This window comes from Anomaloglossus baeobatrachus, chromosome 7 (assembly GCF_048569485.1).
Source record: "Anomaloglossus baeobatrachus isolate aAnoBae1 chromosome 7, aAnoBae1.hap1, whole genome shotgun sequence".
In the NCBI taxonomy this organism is placed as follows: domain Eukaryota; kingdom Metazoa; phylum Chordata; class Amphibia; order Anura; family Aromobatidae; genus Anomaloglossus; species Anomaloglossus baeobatrachus.
This window is the reverse complement of record NC_134359.1, coordinates 181,446,187-181,463,100: the sequence shown is the minus strand read 5'-3', so window position 1 is coordinate 181,463,100 and position 16,914 is coordinate 181,446,187. Positions and strand designations below refer to the sequence as shown.

Sequence of the window (16,914 nt, the reverse complement as noted above, 5' to 3'; positions counted from 1 at the left end):
CGCCAGGCGGACGGGGATTCTGCGCTGGGCTTTTCCCTCTTCACTCGCCGTTACTGAGGGAATCCTGGTTAGTTTCTTTTCCTCCGCTTAGTAATATGCTTAAATTCAGCGGGTCGCCACGTCTGATCTGAGGTCTTTAGTTGAGTCAGAGTCCCGGGGAGGGCGGAGGCCGGGCGGGAAAGAGAAACGACACGCCGGTCGTTCTCTGTTCCTCAGGCCTCTTTTCTCCATGGACCGCGCCGTTCCACCCCCGCCGCCGTAGGGGGAGCGACCGGAGGCAGCCCTGTGTCGCCACAGACAGCCTCGCCACGCTCTCCCGATTCCCGGGGCGGGGGCGGGTCTGGCTTTGGGGGGACGCAAGGATACAGGATAGAGGTCTGGGACCCCACTTCCTCTTCCTTCCGAACCCCAGCAGCGCCGCGGAGGTGATCGACGGAGGGGCGACCCTCAGCCAGGCGTAGCCCCGGGCTAAAGCCGGGGCCGCAAGTGCGTTCGAAGTGTCAATGATCAATGTATCCTGCAATTCACACTAATTTTCGCAGCTAGCTGCGTTCTTCATCGACGCACGAGCCGAGTGATCCACCGTTAAGAGTCGCGCTCGGTTTTATTTTCTCTGGTTAGCGTCGGTCGGCCGCAAAGGCATTAAGACGTAGGACGGGGGGCGTTCCTCTCGGGAAGGGGGGCCCTGTTGTCCCGGGCGCTTGGCCTCCGCCGTCCCTCCCTCCGACGGGGAGGCGGACGCAGGAGGGCTCGAGGCTTCTCGACCTACCGCCTGGTCCCGACCCCGGAGTGGGGTGCGGGCTCACGCAGGCGAGCGGTACCCGGGACGGCCTGCAACGCACGGGTCACTTCTTTTTTTTCCTGCGGCTGGCGGGAGGGAAGGGACCCCTCCGCGCCATCCCCTGCCATGTGGGGAGGGGGAGCGCCGACGGGGCAGAAGTCGGGTTCCCTCCACCCCCGCATCAGGGGGTAAGAGAAGAACCGCATGCTTCCAGCCCCGCGCCTACAGGGGGTCGGTTGATCGGCAAGACGGCGCAGGCCGCTCGCTCGTGATCCACGCTCGTTTTTTTCCCTCTAGTTAGCGTCAGTCAGCCACAAGGGCATAAAAAACAGCATGGGACGGGGGGTGTTCCTCTCGGAGTGGGCCCTGTTGCCCCAGGCGCTCGGCCTCCGACGTCTCTCCCTCCGACGGGGAGGGGAGCAGAGGAGGGCTCGAAGCTTCTCAAACCTGCCGCCCGACCCCGGAGTGGGAGTGCGGGCTCACGCGGGCTAACGGTACCTGGGACGGCCTGTGACATGCGGGTAAGTTTTTCTTCACTCTGGTCATCATCGGTCGGCCGCAAAATCACAGCGTGGGACGGGGGGTGTTCCTCTCAGAGGGGGCCCTGTTGTCCCGGGCGCTCGGCCTCCACCATCCCACCATCCCTCCCTCCGACGGGGATGGGAACAGAGGAGGGCTCGAGGCTTCTCAACCTACCGCCCGGTCCCGACCCCGTAGTGGGGTACGGGCTCATGCAGGCGAGCGGTACCCGGGACGGCCTGCGACACACGGGTCGCTTCTTTTTTTTTCCTGCGGGAGGTGGGCAGCGGGAGGGAAGGGACCCCTCTGTGCCATCGCCCTGCCGCATGGTTGGGGGGAGCACCAGCCTCCTCGGGGTTCGCTGGGCGAGACGGCGCAGGCCGTTCGCTCTCTCTCGTTAATGATCCTTCCGCAGGTTCACCTACGGAAACCTTGTTATGATTTTTACTTCCTCTAGATAGCCAAGTTCGATCGTCTTCTCGGCTCTCCGCCAGGGTCTTGGCGGACCACGGCGGGGCCGATCCAAGGACCTCACCAAACCATCCAATCGGTAGTAGCGACAGGCGGTGTGTACAAAGGGCAGGGACTTAATCAACGCGAGCTTATGACCCGCACTTACTGGGAATTCCTCGTTCACGGGAAAGAATTGCAATCCCCGATCCCCATCACGAACGGGGTTCAGCGGGTTACCCGCACCTGTCGGCGAAGGGTAGACACACGCTGGTCCGTTCAGTGTAGCGCGCGTGCAACCCCGGACATCTAAGGGCATCACAGACCTGTTATTGCTCGATCTCGCGTTCGTGAGCGCCACTTGTCCCTCTAAGAAGCTGGACGCGGACCGCGGGGGGTTGCATAGCTAGTTAGCCTGCCGGAGTCTCGTTCGTTATCGGAATTAACCAGACAAATCGCTCCACCAACTAAGAGCGGCCATGAACCACCACCCACAGAATCGAGAAAGAGCTTTCAATCTGTCAATTCTTTCCGTGTCCGGGCCGGGTGAGGTTTCCCGTGTTGAGTCGAATTAAGCCGCAGGCTCCACTCCTGGTGGTGCCCTTCCGTCAATTCCTTTAAGTTTCAGCTTTGCAACTATACTCCCCCCGGAACCCAAAGACTTTGGTTTCCCAGACGCTGCTCGGCGGGTCATGGGAATAACGCCGCTGGATCGCCAGTTGGCATAATTTATGGTCGGAACTACGACGGTATCTGATCGTCTTCGAACCTCCGACTTTCGTTCTTGATTAATGAAAACATTCTTGGCAAATGCTTTCGCTTTGGTTCGTCTTGCGCCGGTCCAAGAATTTCACCTCTAGCGGCACAATACGGATGCCCCCGGCCATCCCTCTTAATCATGGCCCCAGTTCCGACAACCAACAAAATAGAACCGGAGTCCTATTCCATTATTCCTAGCTGGAGTATTCAGGCGTGGCTGCCTGCTTTGAACACTCTAATTTTTTCAAAGTAAACGCTTCGGGCCCCCGGGACACTCAGTCAAGAGCATCGGGGAGGCGCCCCAAGGCAAAGGGGCTGGGACTGGTGGTAGCACACCTCTCGGCGGACCGCCAGCTCGATCCCAAGATCCAACTACGAGCTTTTTAACTGCAGCAGCTTTAGTGTACGCTACTGGAGCTGGAAGTCTTTTATTAAATAAAAAGTAGATATATACAATAACAAAATAAAACCATATTTACAATCTAGCCCGTACCCGGTAACAAAAACATCACAACCATCCAAAACCCAGTTTTACTGCCCTTACTACCATACCCACCATACAATATATACAACATATACAATATATACAAGAACAAATATGTACATATAAAGCAGAAAAAGAAAATAAACACAACTTTGGTAAAAAAATTTTTATTTTTTATTTTTTTTTTCCACACACAAAAACACACAATTAAAACCCTACAATAACATCTCTAACTATCCCACCACCATCCGGCTGCCCAGCTCCCAAGTTCCAAGGAAAAGTACTCCGAGCTTGAGGGATCCCCAAAAGTTCTCCCCAGACTGGGGGACCGAGCCGAGCCTTCGGTCCTTATGAACACCCCCTCCCCCCATAAAATAGCCCCCCACCCAAACCCTTACTATACCACTACACTTTTCACCCGACAATCTGAAAGACAAAGAGACAAACATTAGTACACTATCAAAAACAAAAACCATAAGACTCAAGAACCGTGTCTGCAAACCTTTCTCACAGTTCAAGTTTTAATAAAACAAAAACCTAGGGTGAGAAAGTTAGCCCATCACCAGGAGAGGAGAAGGAAAAAGGGGGAAGGAAATAGGGAAGGGAGGGAAGGAATGGAATTGGAAGGGAAGGATACTGAAGTCCTAACGGTCAGTGCACCCGGAATGAGAAGCCCCTCCACAGGCGAGAGGCCCTCGATGCACCAGACCGCTCAAACTCCAGGGAGCGTACCTTTGCCAGGTCACCAAGAATGTTACTCACCACGTCTTCTACTTGGAGGATTTTGCTACCCGTCGAAACTAAAGATCGTGCATTCCATGTGAAGTACCTAATCACTATACTAACTAGGAACAAAGTGGTCAGATCCCTTCCACCCTGTTCTCTGAATGCTCCATAGGCCCACTCGGCATAGGAAAGACTGGCCAGCCGAGGCCAACCCATGGGAATCCCTACCCATTTGTAAACCTCTATATTAAAGGGACAATGAAGCTGGAAGTGGTCCATACTTTCCAGTATGCCCCCACAAGTTTCACGAGGACAATCTCTGTCATCGGAGTTCCTGTACTTCAAATTGTCCCTCACATATAGCTTACCCAGGAAGCAACGCCAAGCCAAGTCCCAAAACTTCTCGGGGATCCTCTTGGAATTCAATAGACCCAGCCCTACCTCCAGATCCCGGCTCGGGCAATCCCTGAGAACCAGAGGGGCCCGGAAATGGGTAGATAAGATCCTCTCGTCGAGTAATCTCCTCGACAGAATCCTCACCTCCCACACCCCCAGACCCCACCGGCGGATGACCTTCAGAACCGGGGTAACATAAGCCGGGAGATGTTCGTGAGGCACGCGAAGGTCCTTCACACGCCCACCCATCTCCCATTCCTGGAAGAAAGGCCGAAACCACCCCCCACAGGAGGATACCCACGGAGTAGCCCTCTCTTTCCAGAGGTTTGCAATATTCAACTTTAAAAAGGTATCCACCAGAAATACCACGGGGTTGACCATATTCAACCCCCTAGTCTCCTCGTACGGTAAGTAACCTCCCGCTCTACTAGGTTCAACCTGTTTCCCCATAACAACTGGAAAAACAGGCTATAAACCCTCGTCCAGAGAGGTTCTGGCAAAATGCAAATACTGCCCAAATAAAGCAATACAACGAGCAAGTAGGTTTTGCACAGGGCAACCCTTTCCCTCAGGGTCAAAGTTAAACCCTTCCAGCGGTCCACTCCCTGAGCGGCAATCTGAAGTCTGCCATCCCAATTTCGCGTTGGGTAATCACCCTGGCCGAATTCCACGCCTAGAATCTTGGCATATTCCTGGGGCTCCGGTAGAGTGTCCGGGAGACTAAAATCAGGCTCTCCTCCACCCAGCCAGAGACTCTCACATTTATCCTGATTGATCCTGGACCCGGAAACCTCCGAGTAGCGCTCCACTTCCGACAACACCACCTCTGCCTCCTCTTGCGAAGAGACAAAGACGGTGACATCATCCGCGTAGGCCACTGCCTTCAGCGTGGTCTCCCGTGGGCCAGGATCACCCATCCGAACCCCCCTCAAATGCCCACAATCTATCCTTCGGATAAAAGGGTCAATTGCAAAAGCATAGAGCAGTGGGCTCAGCGGGCAACCCTGGCGAACACCAGAGCCCACCACAAAAGGCCGTCCAACCCAACCATTCACCAACGGGAAAGTCTCTGCCCCTTGATACAATGTTTGTAGCCAGCTAACAAACCCACCCGGCAGACCATATCTCAAGAGAGTGGACCAGAGATACTCATGATCAACCCGGTCAAAAGCTTTAGCTTGATCCAAGGACAGTAAATACCCATTCCAAAGACCCGCCCTGCCCTGCTCCACGGCCTCCCGGACACCCAGAACAGCGCTAAAAGCACCTCAACCAGGAACAGTGCAGTGCTGGGACTCCGAAAGGAGCTCTGGTGCAAATTTCACCAACCTAGTGAAAAGCACTTTTGCCAAAATCTTTCTATCCACATTGAGGAGTGATATGGGCCTCCAATTCTCAATGTGCGATGGATCTTTACCTTTTGACAGAAGAATCAAAGCTGATCTCCTCATTGATTTTGGTAGCACGCCCGAGGAAAGGCATGCGTTAAAAGCCCTCGTCAATAAGGGGACTAAAGAGTCCTTAAAGATCTTATAAAACTCGGATGTTAAGCCATCCGGACCTGGCGATTTCTTGGGCCGAAGCCCATCAATGGCCAGTCTCACTTCCTCTTCCCTGATATCCTCTGTCAAAGCGCCAAGCGAGGGGTCTACCCCTGACATGGGGATGGTCTCAGCCAGGAAAGCCGAAATCCCCTCTCGGTCAGGCTCCCTCCTCCCCAAGAGGTGAGAGTAGAAAAATCTGACGACTTCCAAGATCTCTGACTTGGACCGTACCAGAGATCCGGTACTATCCTTCAGACCCACAATCAGTTTACCATTCACTGACATCTTACAGTTTTTGTAGGGGTCGGGCGAGCGGTATTTCCCGAAATCCCTCTCAAAAACCAAAGATATGTGCCTATCATACTGACACCTCTTGAGCAAGGCCTTCACCCTGGAGATTTCCTCACGGTCACCCCCAGCCGAGACTAAGGTCTCGAGTTTCCACCTCAGGCTATGATACAGGCGATCCCTGTTCAAGCTTCTGAGGTTGGCAAGCTGTCGGAAGAACCTCGCCACCCGATATTTAAACATCTCCCACCACTCTGACTCAGTGCTACAAAGGCCCAATAACGGTACCTGGCTCTGAAGAAATTCCTCAAAAGACTGTCTCACAGTTGCTTCCTCCAGGAGTGATGAATTTAATTTCCACATGCCTCTTCCTATCCGAGGGGTCTCTGCAACATTCAGAGAAAAACATATAAGTCAGTGATCAGAGAATTCCACTTCCACAACCGATAACGGTGAGAAAATGGCTTCCTCCTTTAAATAGAACCTATCTATCCTACTCCTACACTGACTGCCCCTAAAATAGGTGAACCCCGAGTGGCCTGGATCAGTCCTGATGTGGACATCAACCAGGCGAGCCTCACTAGCTACATTATTTAACGTCACGCTGTCGTATGCCAACCGGTCTTTGGAACCTCCTCTATCTCGGGGCCTTGGGATAGTATTAAAGTCCCCTCCAAAGACCACCTGCCGGCTACAAAACAGAAACGGTTTTGAGAGTCTTTTCTGATCCCACTTGGTTTGGGGACCGTAGATGTTGATGAGCCGAAGCTCTTGACCCTTCATAAGCACATCTAAAATCAGACACCGTCCCATTTCGAGCTCAATAATCCGTCGGCATGTGACCTCTGCGATCTTAAAAAGGATCGCCACCCCCGCTATACGGCTCGGCCGCAAGAGACCAGTAGGAGGGACCATGGGTCCACTCCTGCCTTGCTTTCTTCAAGGCTGACTGGTCAGTCAACCTGGTCTCCTGCAAAAACAAAATGTCGGCATCAAACCGGCCGAGAAAATCAAAGGCCGTAAATCTAGCCGCATCTGACTTAATGCTGGCAACATTAATGGTTGCCAGCGTCAACGGGGTGAGTGCCGCCATCAAGGATTATGAAGCTCGACAGCCAATGTTTTCCTACCCCCACCACCACCACCACACTCCTCCTCACTGTGTGAGGAGGCCATTCGCTTCAAGCACACTGATACATCCATACACCTATCACTCAATTTGTCTGGCGGTTTCGGGGCGATCCCCCCCTCTAGAGAGAGATCTCCCAGAGGTGGGGACCCATCATCCCCCAAGGCCCCTACATCCTTGTCCGCAGCCCCCGGCACTTCACCCTCTTCCTCCCCACCGGAGCAGGGAGGGATGTTCTCATCCAGGGTTTGGTACCGGTTGGAGAGGACCACCAGAGGCGAGGTAATAGAACTTTCCTTTGGTTTTCTGGACTGGGTAGATGACTCACCAGGAGGGTTCTCCAGGATAGATGTTCCGGAGGGGTCCCACTCCAAAGAAGGCGTCTTAGACCCCCTCCTCCTGTTCCCCCTCCTGGCTTTACTCTTTTTACCCTTCTTTTTACGATGTTGCTGTTGCCATGCCTGCGCCCCCTCTCCCTGTTCTTCCTCAGACGAGGAAGGCGAGGCGTTGGCGTCCTCCTCTTCTCTAATCCTTCTCTCCTCCTCATCCAGCTCGTTGCCCAGATCCTCAGCCACAGGGGCCCCCGAGGAAGAGGGCAAGGTCATCACACCCCGCTCCCTCTCCCTCCGGTGCTGTTCCGCTCGCCTCACTCTTGAGGGGGGCACACTCTTTTCCTTCCTTGGACCCGTGCTCTGCTCACCTCTGCTAGTACCCTCTGCCACAGGCTCCTCAGCACCCTGTGAAGCCGCAGTCTTACGAAGGATCGCATTGGCGAACTAGCGTGGGCACCGGCTGAATGGATGACCCAGATCCCCACATAGGTTACACCGAATGGCCCGACACGTGGCGGCAAGATGACCAAGCCCCCCACACAAGGCACATTTCTGTGCCTTACAGCATGCGCTGAAATGGGAGGGGCTACCGCACTTGTGGCAGACCTTCGGCTGCCCCCAGTAGTGGATCAGGATCCAATCCCTCCCCAGGAACGTTGAGGGAGGGATGTGGGTAACAGAGTTTCTTGAAACCTTTAACTTTACCTTAAAGGTCCAGCCTCCAGTCCAGAAAGCAAAACGGTCACGAATCTTCGCGGGGTTCTGCCGAGAGACCGCTTCCGCTATGATATTTTTCCATGCAGGGGGACCACATTCCTCCTGGCTTCCTGACCCCCTGCTGTAGGAAGAGACCACTCAATGGGTCTCTCCCGCTCTCTATCTTGGAAAGCAGCCAGCCCGTGTCGTTATGTCCAAAACGACAGGTCTATCACCTCATCCCCTACTTGCATAGTCTCCTCTCCTCTCTTCAGGGCGCTCAGGAGATGATGTTGCAAGTCACCTGCCTCGAAACCATCATACAAAACCTCAGCCACCCTCCGTCCACTCTCCCCAGCAGCAGCAGCTTGAGCATACGTACCGGCTTTTGAGGAGCCAGCTGCCGCCACTGGGGGGGCAGCAGAACCCACAACAGACTCTCCCCCTTCTTTCTCTCCTCTTGCACCCTCATTATCTCCTTCCTCACTTTCTCTCTCTCCTCTGCCTCTTTCTCCCTCCTTTCACGCCTTGCACTCTCAAACGCTGCCTCAGCCAACAACGCTTCATTCAACTCTCCAGGCGTCCTCTCATCCACAACCCCCGATACATGTCCAGAAACCACACCTACCGGGTTGGGCTCGACTTCCAGCTCCTCCATTTCAATATTATTATTTTGGACCTCCCCACTGACCCCCGCCCCCCCTTACCTCGAACCCAACTCTGCCAGGGCACAAGGGGAGGAAAGCGACGGGAAGTCCTCCATGTTGGAGAGGTTTAGAGCAGGGGTTTCAACAGGGCTCATTGTCCCCTGCATCCTCCCCCGCTCCCCATCAGACGCCTGCCCCCTGCGGGACCCCGAGACACCTTGGGCTAGTTCGAGAGGTGGCCTCCGAATCTGAAATTGAAGTGTATCGGAAGCCCACCACCTCCCTCATACGGTTAAACTTGTGTTTTTTCCTGATCTTTCCTTCTTCTGGCACCTCATCCCCAAAACAGAAATGTGAAAATTCCATAGGGGACTCGAGGTGCTGGATTGCCTGCAGTAGCCCATCCCCCTCTGAGGAGGAGGATGAGCTGAAAGAGTCCGAATCCCCTCCATGTTCCCTTCTTCTCACCTCTTGTCCAAGCCACATGGAGGTATGTCCTGTACCTGGTACCTGATCTTCCGGGGCGGCTGGTGCAGGCAGGAGAGTGTCTGTCCTCGCCAGGCTTTCTGTCCCCAGGGCTCCTGTTCGGCCTCCGGGCCCCTGAACCGCCTTTTGGGCTCCACCGTGCCACTGGCTCCTCCTGCTCTTGACTAGGGGAAGCCTGCCCATCCCCAGCAGCACCTCCTGCAATCCTGGCTGTGCTGCTGGGCCTTGCTCCCCCATCATAGCCGGTCCCTGCAGAAGGCATAGCACCAATGGCTGGAGCCATGCGGTTAGCTGGTCTTCCCTCCACTTCCTGGACGCCCCCAACCTTCAACAACGCCACCTCCGGCACTGCACCTTCCCGCGACGCCACTTCCGGTGACGTCACTTCCGGTCGCGATACCCACGACGCCACACGCGACGTCACTTCCGGTAGCGGGAGCGCCACGTGGAGGGGTGCCGCCATACCGCCGCTGGAAGCGGCACTACCCAGCTCTGCCAAGGTCAGGTTACCTCCCCTCCCAGGACTCCCCGGCCTCTGCGTCGACACAGGGAGCAGGGCCCCCTCTGGTAATGGAGCCAAAACAGGCCCCACACCGGAAGGCCCCGGAGGCCCTCACACCGCATCTCTGACTCCCGGCTTCACTGCCCCTTTCATGGCTGCGAAGCGGTCGTCGTTACGCAGTTTCTCTGCGAAGGGACGTGAATTCCTAAGGATCCCCTCACGGAAACCGACGACTGCCTCTAGTTCTGCCCGGAGACATTTGATGGTCGCCCTGTGGTCCTCCCGGTTCCTCTTAGGTCCATGGTCCCGGGCAAACCTGGCGTCCATCAACCTCTCCTGCAAGTCACTTACCTGCCGCCCCAAGTTCTCATATTCAAGGAACATATGCCGGATACGCCGGGCATATGTTCCTGTGTCTTCCTGGGGTTTTAAGGCCCCCCACTCCTCCACTTCACTAGTGACTCCCTGTCCGGGAGTCACCAGGCTTTGGTCCTGGCTCCGGTCCTCATTCCGGTCCTCACGGCTCTGGGCCCGATCCTGCTCCCGACTCTCCCTCTGGCTGGCCTCCTGGGTCCCGGGTCCTGGGGCTGGGGTCCCCTCCGACTCTGGGTCTCTGGTCACTGGCCTCCGTATCCTGGCCGATCTCCTTACCGGCTCCTCCAGTCTCTGTTCCCCACCCCCCGCAGATGGCAACCGGGAGGTGGGGGCCCGGGGCTCCATGTTGCCCCAACCACACCGCCTCTCCCCTGGGGAAGGGAGAAGCAGCAAGGGTGGCTGAGCTCTGGAGGAGCAGAGCAAGCTTCCAGACGTCCTATCCCCACAGACTCCAGCAGCAACTGACAAGCTCCTCCTCTTCCTCCCAAGGCTTCTGGAGCCAGGCTTGCCCTACAATAGATCCTCGTTAAAGGATTTAAAGTGTACTCATTCCAATTACAGAGCCTCGAAAGAGTCCTGTATTGTTATTTTTCGTCACTATCTCACCGGGTCGGGAGTGGGTAATTTGCGCGCCTGCTGCCTTCCTTGGATATGGTAGCCGTTTCTCAGGCTCCCTCTCCGGAATCGAACCCTGATTCCCCATTAGCCGTGGTCACCATGGTAGGCACAGAAAGTACCATCGAAAGTTGATAGGGCAGACACCCGAATGGATCGTCGCCGTCGGCGATCGGCCTGAGGTTATCCAGAGTCGCAACACTTACGGGGAGAGCGCGGCAGGGGGGAAGCCGAGGAGGACAGTCCCGACGCCGCGCCCAGGACCTCGGATTGGTTTTGGTCTGATAAATGCACGCATCCCTGGCGGTCAGCGCTCGTTTGCATGTATTAGCTTTAGAATTACCACAGTTGTCCGAGTCAACAGTTTGGAGCGATCAAAGGAACCACAACTGATTTAATGAGCCATTCGCAGTTTCACTGTACCGTCCGTGTGTACTTACACGTGCATGGCTTAATCTTTGAGACAAGCATATGCTACTGGTAGGATCAACCAGGTAGCTCGTCGGCGACCGCGCGACGCTCTGGTAAAGGGGGGGTGGACGCGTCGAGGTCGGGGAGACGGCGGAGAGAGAGAGAGACCAAGAGAGGGGGACGCGCAGGGGAGCTGCACCCGGAGAACGTGCCGCGGGGGTCGGCAAGGAGGACGCGAGGTCGGCGCGGTGGGAGGCCGCCCCTCAGCAGAGGGAGGGCACCGCGGAAGGGAGTCCTACGGAAAAGGCGCGCGGACGACTGGTAGCCCCCGGGCGGAACGCGAAGGCGAGGAGACTGGCCTCGGGGGGGACACCATGGGCAGCACCCAGCCAAGAGCCCACCGCTCCCGGGGCGACCCCCCCCCGAGGAGGGATCCGCTTGGGGAATGGGATGGGGCCGAGGCAATGGGGGCCTGGTGCAGCTCCTCCATCTGGCTTAGTCCCACCTCCGCGCGCATGAGGGGTCGTCGGTCCACAGGCAGGCCCGTAGCGGAAGGGTGTCCGGAAGCCACCCCGGCGAGACACGGAAGCGAGGAGACTGGCCGCCAGGGTCGCCACGGGCCGCGCCCATCCACCGAGAGACCCGCCGTTTCCGGGCGACTCCACGGAGGGGGCCGCCGGGGGTTGGGGGGCGTCCGAGGCGGTGGGCGAGCCTGGTGCGGCTCCTCCGTCCGGCTTAGTCCCGCCTCCGCCGCAGGGGTCCTCGACCCGACCGGCGGAAGGGCGCGGGGTCGACGGGAGAGGGGGCTGGCTTTCGGGGTCCACCGCGGCTCCAGCGCGACCGGGGAGACTCAGAGGTCTCCCCGGATGCTTGGCCTGGCCATGTCGGCGTCGCCCTACCGGCTTAGTCCTCTACCCGCTCTCGCCTCAACAGACTTTTTTCCACCTCCCATGGCTTTTGCAGCAGTTGGCCCGGAAGAATGGGCCACTCGCCATTGACCGGTGCAGGCTCCAGAGCCCGGGCCAAGCGAGCAGCGCCACCTCCCCACCCAGGGAGCTGCGGGAGCGCGAACCTGTAACCGGAATGGGTCCCCGAGCCGCACTTCGAAAAATACTCGGAGGACCGGTTTGCCAAAGAGAGCTTTCAAAGTCTGGAGAGACCCGACCTTTCCCTATATATATACCGGAGGTGTGGGATCAGGTGTCTTCGGGCGGTTGAAAGTCCCCTTCGCGTAAGCTGGGGCGGTCCTGCAAACTACCCGCCCACCTGGAACTGCCGGGCGGATGAGGCAGGCAAATTCAACCTCATCCCGGTTCTACAGATTTTTTTGCTCCTTTGGCTCCCTCTCTGGCCGCTTTGGGGTACTGCAACCGAGGATCTGCCAAAACGTATGGAACTGCCCGTCGGATTCGAGTTTAGAGGTGTCAGACATGGAAGTTTGAAACCTCTGAAAAATTTTCTAAGTCCCAAGGACTTTCAGGCGTGATTCTCTGGAGTCCTTTTCGGCTTCAGAGGCTGTCCGACGCCCCTCCCGGATGATGGAAGTCTGACGGACTCTTTTTTTTTTTTTTTGACCAATTTCTCCAAACTGCCGGGGAAGATTGAGCGAAATTCTCTGGAGCCCCGCCCGGGCCCCCGGGGGCCCCGGCACCTCTGGAAGGTCGCGGGGGCCTGAAATTTCCCAGTTTTCATCCAAGCACCGAGGGCAGCCGAGCGAGAGTGCCCGGGGCCCCGCTCGGGCCCCCGAGGGCCCCGGACCTCCAGAAGGTCGCGGGGGCCTGAACTGCCAGTGAGGCAGGCAACTGCCGGGGAAGATTGGGAGAGATTGTCTGGAGACCCGCTCAGGTCCCCGAGGGCCCCGACACCCCTTTCGGATGATGGAAGTCTGAAGGGATATTATTTTTTGACCGATCTCTCCCAACTGCCAGGGAAGATTGAGCGAGATTCTTTGGAGCCCCGATCGGGTCCCCGAGGGCCCCGACACCCCTCCAGGATGATGGAAGTCTGAAGGGATATTATTTTTTAACCGATCTCTCCCAACTGCCGGGGAAGATTGGGAGAGATTGTCTGGAGCCCCGCTCGGGTCCCCGAGGGCCCCGACACCCCTCCCGGATGATGGAAGTCTGAAGGGATATTATTTTTTTGACCGATCTCTCCCAACTGCCGGGGAAGATTGAGCGAGATTCTCTGGAGCCCCGCTCGGGACCCCGACACCCCCAAAAGCTCACGGAAGTATGAAGTGTCAGAATTTTTTTATCCAGGCGCCGAGGGCAGTTGGGCAGGAATGTCCGGGGCCCCGCAAGTCGACTATTAAGCACCCTCTCCGAGCTCCGCAGGCCGGACATTAAGCACTAACCGCCGGCTCCGCAGGGCTGAACATTAAGCCATCTCTCTGGTGTTCCGTATGTGGGCCGAAAATTAAGCCACCTCAACTAACTCAATCGGTATCCGGCCCGGGCATCAAGGGGTCACTCCGGTGCCCTGCAACAAACAGGACGGCTTCCCGGGCCGAAAATTAAGCCACCTCAACTAACTCAATCGGTATCCGGCCCGGGCATCAAGGGGTTGCTCCGGTGCCCTGCAACAAACAGGACGGCTTCCCGGGCCGAAAATTAAGCCGCCTCAACAAGCTTACCCAGTATCTGGGCCGGACATTAAGCGGTTTCTTTGTTGCTCCCTCCGCAACTAACATGTCAAGTATCTGGGCTAAGCATTAATCTGCCGCAACAAACATACACGTCCGCTATAGTGTGGAATGTTTTGGTTGCAGAACCTTGAAAGAACTAATATGAGGGGTTTTTGAATGCACACAAACATTGCAAGACAAGATATAATCCTGAACATCTTGAAGCAGCTTTGACCACCAAAAACAACAAGCGGTTAGCTCTGTGGTAGTTTTATTACCCGGATGCCCTGCAAGAACCGGATTATTTAAATAGAGAAGAAACTTGAGTCAGTATCAAAATAGTAAATATTTTATTTAAATTCAAAGCATACAAAATATTAAAATATTGTATTTATTACCACAGTAAAAATCCCAGACAAAAAAGGCCACGCCCCCTGAGGAAGCGAGTTGCGAAACACGTGTCGGGGAGATGTCCTAGCTGTCCACTTCTATTATGGGTAAATATTAAGGTTTTTCCTCTACTTTACTATTTATAGACAAGTAATTTAAGGTTGAACTTTACAAGTGACTTCCCTTTAATGTAAAAGTCTATTGATATACCAGGAATGTTATAGTACTTTCTTATATCCTTATGCATGTAGCGATGTACTGGGGCGTCACCTTTTTGGACCCTCTGGTGCATCTCCAGTATGTGAATGGGAAGTCACACTTATATTGTGACCAAAAACCTGTCTGTGACTAGAATGCCACTTATTGGCCAATAGGAAATGGTGTATTAAGCAATATTCTTAACGGTGTCAATTGATAGATATATGTGACATTTATACTTGATAGAATTATAAATATATACAGAAAATACTGGGACGACCTTTTGGGAACCCCAATGCATATCCTCACTAATTGATATCATAAAACAATAATTGATTGCCGAAAAGAATTTTGCATTAAGATTAAAAACAAATTCAGTAATTAGAGTTCCACTTACTGGCCAATATAGAATGGTGCATGAAATAATATTCCTAAACGGTGTCAATAGAGAGATATATGTGACAGTCTTATTTGATTGAATTATAATAGAGAAAGTATTGGGATGACTGTCTGAGAACCGCAGTATATACATAGTAATTATCCTTTTCTTTCTCAATCTAGGAGTATACTACAAACTAATTGATATCATAAAATATTTCTGATTCCTGAAAAGAATTTTGCATATACCTGACAGGAATAATTGAGCATATTGCTATTTGACCTGAATTTTGTATATATTTCTGATGTAGTAAGATACCTTTAATTAATTGGTGGTTGGTGCCCTATTTGGTGAGCTAATTGGATCAGCCTTTTTCTGTCTGGGATCTTTACTGTGGTAATATTTACAATATTTTAATATTTTGTATGCTTTGAATTTAAATAAGATCTTTACTATTTTGATACTGACTCGAGATTCTTCTCTATGTAAATTATTCTTGGAGTCATAAGGTGTCAGCACAATGGGTTTTGTGAACTTTTGTGGTTTAAGAACTGAACTATGATGTTCACTTAAAATCCTAAGTTGTAAGTTCAAAGGAGCAAACAGTTTACCTGGAAGACAAGCAGCAGGGACGTCCCCTATGCCTCTGTGACCCCCTTCTCAAGGTCCGAGCATATAGGAGAAATGACAACTCCTTCTGCAAAATGGGAACAGGCTCATCACCAATACCTTCCCCCTGGAAAACAATAAGACAATTTATCAGCCTTAATGTTTTTAACCCCGATAAGTTAGAAAAAAAGTTGAATCGGGTGAAAATCAGAGACCACCTTGCCTGTCTAGGAGTACGTCGTTTAGCAGATTCCAAATATTATACATTTTTATAATCAGTAATGCCCATGACAGGATGTACTGCCCCCTCCAAAAATACATGACGTTCCCCAAAAGTCAACTTTATTGCCAGGCATTCTTTATTGCCAATATCGTAATTTTTTTTGGTGGCGGACAACTTTTTAGAGAAAAAGGCACACGGACGCCTTTTACTTGGAGACGTTCATTGCAACAGTACAGCCTGTACCCTCACCTCTGATGCATCTGTACCGCCCCGAGGCTCTGCCGGCTGCCGAGCCGCTCGGATCCGTGCTCGTCGGTGGGTGGCTCGAGCTCCTCACGAACCCGGGGGTCATGTCGGTCTGAAGGGAGGTTGCTGGCGCTATGTGAAGAGGGGTGGTGATGTACGGTGGGATGGTCCAAGGACAGGGCCGCGGTTGTTTGGGGGTTTAAGTTCGTGACGCCACCCATGGTTTGTGGTGAATAGATGGACACCACCACCGCTGCCATTGACTAGGCTCCCGGGGACGTTGTTGCGCAGCTTGATGTTAACCCCCTCTGTGGTTAGGGGGGTGATGGTCCTGGGGCCCGTGGAATCTTTCTTTAAGTAGAATCGTGACTCCTATGCCTGAGCAACGGTAGTCCGCTCCCCAGATTTGTGTGTGCCAGGAGAGCCCTTTTGCCCGCAGTCGCTGACCCGTGGAATCTCTATGCCTGGGCGGTGGCTTTCTATCCCTAAGGTTGGGCGGTTGCTTTCAGTCGGGTTTTGGGTGGGAAAGGACCTAAAGTCCAGACCCAAATCAGTGATTTTGACTTGGTCCAGTAGCTTCTGGGCCTCGTACTGGGTCTGAGTACTCCTCCTGGTGCTCTGGTTTCCAATCGGTTCCCCGGTTCGGTACCGGTGGGCCACCACCCATCCCCGGTCCTTACGGTTCCAGAGGCTGTAATCCCAGCTCCTGCAGGTGGCCACCACCGTCTGCCTCCTGGCCAAAGGGAATCCAGGCTCCGACCCAGACCCCTAACAGACGTTACTCCACTCTCCTTCACTCCCCTAACAGCACTCTCGTCCTTTCCCGCCTCAGGCCATCCAAACTCCTCAGTGGGCGTGACTAACCGCCTGGCTCCGCCCCCCGGGTGTGAACGTCAGAACCTGAGAGGGGTGACTCAGGGTTTTTAGGTTGGCTGCTGGTACCTTTTTAGGGAAAGTTGTTTGTGTAAGGGACTACCTGTGACTACCTGGCTAGTCCAGGGCGTCACACATCAACCTCTGCAATGAATGTTTGGTTAACATTAGACTGTATGAGGATGGGAGCAGAAGCAAAACTTCTCTTTAAAGCGGCAAATGCAACACGG

At 54.3% G+C, this 16,914-nt stretch overlaps 2 non-coding genes across 2 annotated transcripts in view; both read right to left on the bottom strand.

Moving 5' to 3' along the window:
* LOC142246892 (28S ribosomal RNA) overlaps positions 1–136 on the bottom strand; it is a 4,268-nt gene extending 4,132 nt beyond the window's left edge. Inside the window, exon 1 of the ribosomal RNA XR_012724938.1 lies at positions 1–136. This exon is cut by the window's left edge and continues 4,132 nt beyond it. This is a non-coding gene — a ribosomal RNA (28S ribosomal RNA).
* A 305-nt stretch (positions 137–441) lies between these two features.
* LOC142246868 (5.8S ribosomal RNA) lies at positions 442–594 on the bottom strand. Its single transcript, XR_012724923.1, has one exon. It is a non-coding gene; the product is annotated as a 5.8S ribosomal RNA (ribosomal RNA).
* Between the last annotated feature and the right edge of the window lie 16,320 nt (positions 595–16,914).